Source organism: Chrysemys picta, chromosome 6, assembly GCF_011386835.1.
Source record: "Chrysemys picta bellii isolate R12L10 chromosome 6, ASM1138683v2, whole genome shotgun sequence".
Lineage (NCBI taxonomy): Eukaryota > Metazoa > Chordata > Testudines > Emydidae > Chrysemys > Chrysemys picta.
The window spans coordinates 121,923,759-121,932,531 of NC_088796.1; the positions used below are offsets into that span (position 1 = coordinate 121,923,759).

The 8,773-nt window shown below is 41.4% G+C and overlaps 1 protein-coding gene across 1 annotated transcript in view; it reads right to left on the reverse strand.

Annotated features, from left to right (window-relative positions):
• The window catches only part of LOC135972292 (E3 ubiquitin-protein ligase Topors-like), a 45,353-nt gene extending 37,972 nt beyond the window's left edge, over nucleotides 1-7,381 (reverse strand). Inside the window, exon 1 of the mRNA XM_065549750.1 lies at nucleotides 7,231-7,381. The gene's annotated coding sequence lies outside the window, so the exon portion shown is untranslated. The remainder of the gene's footprint in view (nucleotides 1-7,230) is intronic.
• Between the last annotated feature and the right edge of the window lie 1,392 nt (nucleotides 7,382-8,773).

Genomic DNA, 8,773 nt, shown 5'->3' on the forward strand with positions numbered 1-8,773 from the left:
GTAAAATCCTCCCCTTTTAATCAGGGGAAGGAACACAAGCCAGGATAAGGAAAGAACAACTTAAAGTATATTTAGATAAATTAGATGCAGTTCAAGTCGGCAGGGCCTGATTAAATTCATCCTAGGGTACTAAGGGAACTAGCTGAAGCAATCTCAAAAACAGGAGCAATTATCTTTGAGAACTCATGGAGGACAGGTGAGGTACCAGAGGAACCAGAGGACTGGAGAAGGGCAAACATAGCACCTATCTTTGAAAACGGAAACAAAGGGGATCCAGGGAATCATCAACCTGTCAGCCTAACTATTATACCTAGAAAGATACTGGAACAAATTATTAAACAATTAATTTGTAAGCACCTAGAGGATAACAGGGTGATCAGAAATAGCCAACATGGATTTGTCAAAAACAAATCATGCCAAACCAACCTAATTTCCTTCTTTGACAGGGTTATTGGCCTGCTGGATATTGGGGCGGGGGGGTGGGGAAGCAGTAGATGTGATATATTTTGATTGTAATAAGCCCTTTGACAGCGTCCCACAGGACATTCTCATAAGCAAACTAGGGAAATGTGGTCTAGATGAAATTTCTATGAGGTGGATGTGCAAGTGGTTGAAAGAATTGCTCTTTCAGTATGGTATCTATCGTTTGCTGTTAAACTAGGAGGGTGTATCTAGTGGGGTCTTACAGGGGTCAGTCCTGGGTCCAGTACCATTCAATATTTTCATTATTGGCTTGGATAATAGAGTGGAGCGTATATTTATAAAATTTGCAGGTGACATCAAGCTGGGAAAGGTTGCAAGTACTTTAGAGGACGGGATTAGAATTCAAAGTGACCTTGACAAATTGGAGAATTGGTCTGAAATTAACAAGATGAAATTCAGTAAAGTCAAGTTCAAAGTTCGTAGGAAGGAAATATCAAATGCAAAAATGGAGAATAATTGGCCAGGTGGTAGTAGTGCTGAAAGGGATCTGGGGGTTATAGTGGATCTCAAATTGTATGAGTCAACAACATGATGCAGTTATGAAAAAAGGCTAATATTCTGAGGTGTATTCCTATGAGGAAAGATTTAAAATTTGGGCACATTAAGTCTTGAGAAAAGCAGATGGTGGGGGACTGAAAACAAAGAGGTCAGGGATCGATTGTTCTCCATGTCCACTGAAGCTAGGATAAGAAGTAATGGGCTTAATCTGCAGCAAGGGAGATTTAGGTTAGGTATTAGGAAACACTTTCTAACTATAAATGTAGTTAAGGCATGGAATAGGCTTCCACTGAAGGCTATGGAATTCCTGTTACTGGAGGATTTTAAGAACAGCTTGGACAAACACCTATCAGGAATGCTCAAGGTTTACTTGTGGTCCTGCCTCAGTGAAGGGGGCTGGACTTGATGACCTCTCAAGCTCCCTTCCAGCCCTAAATTTCTATGACTCTATGATTATGCACCCAACTTTGTCTAGTGGCCATGAGTGCAGGATGCAAGGCAGTTGGGAGTCGAGTCCACTCTGCCTACATGCAAATAAATCTTAAGGCTCTTCTCTATGTAATAGTTTCCCCTCAAATTTCCCACTCCCACCCCCAATACTTCTGAAGCAGAGTTGATTACAATCTTCAAACAAAGAATCAGATTCAAAACACTATCGGTATGACATCTTGGTGTCAAATTTTTGTAAATTTATTCACATTTCTTAAAACAGGATGCACACACACACACACACGTTATCCCTCCAACAATCTTGGCCTCACAACCCTTGTAGAATTTGACTTAAGTAGTGAGCTACAAATACAAGTGTACAAGATGAGACCCATTTGAAGCTGATATATCATCATGCCAGACATGTCAAGACAGCAGGGTGGAATGATGCAATGTGACAAGAAGCAATTGTGCGTGGAGTGCTGCTCGTGCCACTGGCATGCATATCATGAGATGCGGCCACCTTTCTGGAATCCGTTCGTCTGAAACATGGTGTTGTGAAGGATTCTCTGACACAAGGATGTTGCTAAGCTGGGAAGTGTTTTGACTTGATTTTGTAAGTGGGGAGTCCATCACTGATACAGAAGATAAGACATGATAGACCTATTGTGTGAGTGAGAGACTTTTTTGGCATCTGGTGATTCATGGCGAGAGAGTAATCTACGGTTAATTGTACAAACATTTTCCACAAATACTAGGGCTTGACTGTGTATCCACATGCATGTGTGAACACTACCAGGTCAGACACAGCCTGGTTCCACAGCTATGGGACGTATGTGAGAAGACGCATGGAGGAGGGTTTAGCATTAGTTAATACATACCAGAAGTTCACCTACATGGGGACAGCATAGAAGAATGGTAACATTTCAGTACAAGACACCTACTTTATTCATAAAAATATCCAATTTCAGGAACTGTAGCTCACACATTATCGGCTATACAGACTGTCAGTCACAATATTTTGCACTTGGCAGGATATATCTGGATTTGGGTTTGAGTAGGTAGTGGAAAGAGCCATCCATCTAAATCTTGCATAATCAGTTTTAATTTTCAGCTCAACAGGTGGTACTTGAGAGAAGGGTTTAGTTTTTTGTCCTTACCTAGTCCCATTGTGCTTACTTCAGCAAAACCACAGGCTAAAACGTAGCATTAAATAGCTTATGAATTTTAAAATTTCTAGACCTTCAATTTCAGTCAAAGATGGCATAACATACTAAGACATTATCTTCTAACTCCCAGGCAGTTAACTTAGATCTTTAAGTTTAAATGTTTATGGGTCATTTTTTTCTTAGTTTGTTAGTCTGCAGTTTTTTTTGTTTTTTAAGGTAAGGGAAGTGTTGAATTAGAGTTGTTTAAAATATTTCATGGGTTTTGCAGTGCTGCTTTCGGTAGCTTGCATTTTCTCCTCTCTTCATAAACAATGTAATAAAAGATACTGCTTTGTCAATAGAATATAACCATTGGAATTATAGTTGCTTTTTACTTTTTCCACTAACCTCCAGTTTGTAATTTGTTATTCGCCTTAGAGCACTTTCGATCTGAGAACATTTCCCTCTCCTTATCCCTCCCTCCTAACTGAGCTTAAACAGCAGGTGTCAGTTACAGATGAGTTTCGTTAGTATCATGCCAGACCAGGGAGACTCACATGAAAAGCAGTTGTAGAGCACTCACCCACCAAAGTCAAAACTAAGATAATTGGTTAATTCTCTTTCACAGTAGCCCCAAGCCTAACTCTCAAAGTTAAGTACTGAGTTGATTGGAAATTGAGTTCCACACACATATTAAGTTTCAATTTTTGGCAATGAGGGTGGGGGGAAAAGAGATCCTAAAGCTGGATTCCCCCCCCATATTAAAAATATTTAAATACAGATGTGCTGCTGCAATGCCTCACACTCTCATTCTCCTCGATATGCTAGTTTCCCTGGTAGAACGACATCTCCCATGATGAACCATGGTCTGCCCTCTCTTGTTGACGGTAGATAGTTGTAGCAGATTGAGCACTCACCACCGCGGCGCCTCCTGCTGGTCATCCAGGAATTAGCTTCTCAGCCTCAGAGCTCCCCCTGCTGGCCAGTGTCTCACCTGACACAGGCCCCATGTCCCTCCCAGACCCCAGTGCCCCTTTACCTTGGGGTTCTGCCCACCATAGTACCCCCACTCTCTGGGTTTCCCCTCCCAGGGAAACCCCCAACCCTCTATTCCCACCTTGCCTCAGCGACTACTGCCAGTCGTCATTTAGTCCCCTTTCTCTGGGGCACACTGCAGTCTGTAAACCACTAATCATTGGTGAGGGGGGTTGAACCACCTACCTCTGCCTATCCCCAGGCTGCACCTCTGCAGCCCAGTACCTGCCTTGGGCCTTTAACAAGGCCTCAGCCTGGGGACTCGCCAGGCCAGAGCTCCCCAGTTCCGCCTGCCCTTCCCCAGCACTGCCCTACATCAGGTACCCTGTGCTCCCAGGCAGCTAGGTCCTTCCCCCTCCAAGGCTGGAGTGAGACTCTCCCAGCTCCTCCCTTAGCCCTTATATCAGGGCCAGCTGTGGCCACAGCCTGATTGGGTGTGGCCACAGCTGTGGCTGCCTCCCCAATCAGCCTCTCACCTTTTTCCCTAGGAGTGGGGTAACGGCCCTGCTACAATAGTACATAATGACACAGTCATATAACTACAGTGCATCATGGGAAATTAAGTCCTGCTGGGGAGCTTGGTCCAGATAGGAGAATGGGAGCATGAGGCATCTGATCTATACCTCCCATAGGACACCGTGGCAGCATTTTAGAATTGAAATATTTGAGTTTTCAGCCAAAATATTTTGGTGTTCAGGCATGCAGTTTTTCAGACTCTCCTAAAATATAGGAGTAATTTAATGTTTTCCTTCCACTATGCATTGCTTTGTATCTAATGATACTGAACATCATTTGCCATTACATTGCTCATTCACCTAGCTTGGTTAGGTCTTGGTGAAGTTCTTCACAGTCCTCTCTCGTCCTGACTAACCCAAATAACTTTGTATCATCTTCAAATGTTGCTACCTCACTACTCACTCCCCTCTTTCCTGATCAGTTATATATTACAATGGGATGTTAATATATATCCCTCTGGTAACCTATTGTCATGATGAAAAATGACCATTTAATCCTACTTTTTTGCTTTCTGCCTCTATAGCTGTTTTTTGATCTAAGACAGTGTTGTGCCTCTTACCCCATGACTAATTATCTTTTATAGTAGCCTCTTGGTGAGGGATCTGGCCAAAGATGGTTTCAAAGTCTAAATCATGTCAGCTGGTTCTCTTTTATCTACAACTTTATTGATAAATTGAAATATTTCTAAGATTAGTGAGACAAACTTTTCCTTTTCAGAAACCATGCTGGTTAGATCATGATCTTCCAGGTATTTTATTGTCCTATTTTTAGCCATATTAAAACAGTTTCTTTATGCCCCGTTCACCAAGCGATCCAGGTCGCTCTGATTCAGAGACTGTCCTCTCATTATCTACCTCCCTCGCAATGTGTGTGTCATTCACAAACTATATCAGTGATGATTTTGTGTTTTCTTACAGGTCACTCATAAAAATGTTAGATAACGTAAGGACAAGAACTGATTCCTGTGGGACCTCACTGGAAACACATCTGATCAATGACAAGTCTCCATATACAATTACATTTTGAGACCTATTAACTATTTAATGTGTGCCATGTTAATTTTATATCATTCATGGTTTTTAAACAAAGTGTAATAATATCATTAAAATACATCACATTAGTTTGATGAGGATCTATTTTCCATAAATCCATGTTGATTTACATTAATTATATTTCCCTCCTTTAATTTATTAATTAAGTCCCATATCAGCCAATCCATTCCCTTGCCCAGGATCAGTCAGGCTGACAGGTCTATAATTACACATATTATCCAGTTTGCCCTTTTAAAAATAGGCACATTTGTTTTTTTCCAGTCTTTTGGAACTTCCAGTGCACCAAGACTTATTGAAAATCAACATTAATGGTCCAGCAAGATGCTCAGCCAACTCTTTTAAAACTCTTAGAGACAAAATTATCTAGACCTGTTTATTTTAAAATATCTAACTTTAGTAGATGCTGTTTAACATCCTCCAGAGATGCCCATGGAAAGGAAAGGTGTTACCTTACCTCTCTGTGTCTCTGATTCCCCATTCATACAGGGGGCACCAGACCCTCAAAGATATTTAGACTTCTAACTGCCATCTGGGGTTCTCATAATACATGCTAGGCACTAGACCTACAAAATGAGACCACATTATCTATTAGGGCAGGGATCGGCAACCTTGCAGAAGTGGTGTGCAGAGTCTTCATTTATTCACTGTAATTTAAGGTTTTGCGTGCCAGTCATACATTTTAATGTCTTTAGAGGGTCTCTTTCTATAAGTCTATAATATATAACTAAACTATTGTTGAATATAAAGTAAACAAGGTTTTTAAAATGTTTAAGAAGCTTCATTTAAAATTAAATTAAAATGCAGAGCCCCTCCCTCCCCCGGACTGGTGGCCAGGACCTGGGCAGTGAGTGCCACTGAAAATCAGCTCGTGTGCTGCCTTTGGCACGCGTGCCATAGGTTGTCTACCCCTGTATTAGGGCCTCTAAGTGCTACTGTAATACAAATAATAAATTATAGATCTAAGGTTTCCTTTTCTTCATATGCATGAACAAATCATGAAATTCTTATGAAATACAATAAAGCAGTCACAGATTTCTTTCGGGTCTAAATCATGATCTATAGATTGCAAATTCTGTATGCAGAAGACAATTTGAATTGTCTTAATTACATGATTACAGTAAAGGACCAGAAATAATGCCACATGACTTATGTCTCTAGCAGAACATATTTCAGATTGTATATGTGATTGTAGCATTTACTATTCACCACTGGCAGTGGCTGTAGCATTGGGTTTGTAAAACCAATATTCAAACCATTGAGCTTGAAATTCACTTTAAACTAGTCAAGGCTCAAGTTCTCCAAAGCTGTGGGGAGTTGACATCAAAAGATAATAGTCCAATCAGGATCCGCTTTCTAATTTGAAGTCAAAATTTGCCAGATAATCATTTCAACTATCCAGTCAGCTCAAATCATAACCCATATGTGAGTGTAACTTGTTATGTACACTAAATACTGCAAACAGGGCTGTGCAAAACCTCTCCATCTCCTGCTTCACGACAACTAGACTTGATTTTAAAAATCAGTAAAAAGCCAGCTGTTCTTTGAGAGAATTTTTGAAAAACAAAGGTTGGGGGAGTTGATAATAATAAAAAAAAGGGAAATTATAAGTTTCCTTTAAAAATGTTTGACAAAATATTTTGGACCAGCACTAGTAGTACTAGACAATGATTAAATAGGAATTTTACACAGAGGGGTAGCTTTCTAAATATATATTTTAAATCATTTTTACTGGAGGAGGATGGAAAGGAGAGAGAATAAAAAAGTCCATCAGCTTTGCTAGTAGGGGTGGGAGACCAAGAGATGGAGAGAAGGAGGGTCTGAGCAAGGGGAAAATAGCTTCCTAAAAAGGCAAGGACACTTCTGGTTACAGAGTGCCAGCTTTTTACAGGGATTTAAGCATCTAATACCTTTAAAAATTGAGTGCAGAATGACTGCTGGGCTCAGATATCCTGCCTCAGGATGTAGACTGAATTTCACCAAAGCACAAGTGAGCAAGTCAGACACACATGTGCAAGCACACAGTCTCTCCTCCAGTAACACATAACAAAAAAACACACACACTTCCTTACCTAGAACCACAAGCCCTGGAGTCAGGAACTACTGTTCTTCTATACAATCTCCTCCCCTCTATTCCTGGAGCAGCAGCATCAACAGACCTTGCCAGGAACTCCTGCAGGAGCCTAAGTTGGTATTAAGCCCTTGTTTGACAAGGCAGGGATCTAACCCGCCCTCAGGGAATTACTCATCCTGAGACAGGAAGATCAGGCCCCTTGTTTACAAATGTTTCTCCAATCATCCACTTAATTATTTCTATTACATTAGCACTTAGAATCCCCAGCTGAGCCCACTGTGCGAGGCACCTCTGCACAAACCTAGGAAGTCCCCCCCCCAAAGAGTCTGAATGGACACAAGGATGTATTGTTAGCCCCATTTTACAGCTGATGAAACTAAGGCAGAGAGAAGGGAAGTGACTTGCCCAAAGTCACGTAAGAAGTCTGTGACCCTGACAGGAAATGAACCAAGATCTTCTGCTCTCCAGTCTGGCATTTGAACCACACAGTCAAGTTCCTTAGCGTGTCTATACATTCATTTTAGCTATGTAATCTAGATAACATTGAACAGAGCTGTGATAATTATTATTAATGTCAGTCATCTCATGCAGAATGAAAAGGCACAAAACACTTGAATTATTTTAAATGGCATATTTCCACCTTTAAAAATCCATTGCCCTTTTTAAAGCAAAGAAGCCATTTGCTCATGAAAAGGCAAATCCCAGGTACTCAAGCCATCATTGGAGTACTACGCCTAATACAGTTATAATTGAGGGCAGGAACCCAAGAGGAGTTTAGCAACTTGCATTTCCTTGTTGAGAAACCACAGTGTGAAGCTAACACTCCACAGGGCACAGCATTTACTTTCATAGCTCCCCCATGTACACAGAGCACAAATGGAGAACAAGGCTCCAAATCTGTTGGATTAGAAATCCCTTATGTCATCTATAATTTTAATCTATTTCCTTCACCTGCTATTGTACAAATAAGGATGCATGTCTCTGTTGGTATTTTCATTCCCACAGATACTTTAATAAAAGAATAATATCATTCTTGCTTTAGCTAATGCGTAGCAGCAGCAAGTTTTGGAGAAAATTTGTCCCAAACTCATACACACTGTCGGAGGCAGGAAGATTGGATTTCTTGTTTAATTTAAATCTACAAGAGCTGAAACACCTCATTAACAGGCAGGCCCTGTGGACTGGAATATGTCCCCCTAATATCAAGATTGATTTAACTAGCTGAATGAAAAATGACTTTTTTAAAACCATTGAATTTTGTAAGACATTTGATAACGTAGTGCCTGACCCAAAGCCCACTGAAGTCAGAGGGAGTCTTTGTATTACCTTCAGTCAGGGCCGGCTCCAGGCACCAGCAAAGGGAAGCAGGTGCCTGGGGCGGCCAATAGAAAGGGGCGGCAGTGCGTCCGTTGTCAGGGTGGCACATCCTGATCGGGGGGCGACGCTTTGGCGGCAGCGCAATCGGCCTGCTCCGGGTCGGCAGCAATTCGGCAGCGGGTCCTTCAATTGCTGTCTTCCTCTTCGGCGGCAGCTCAATCGGG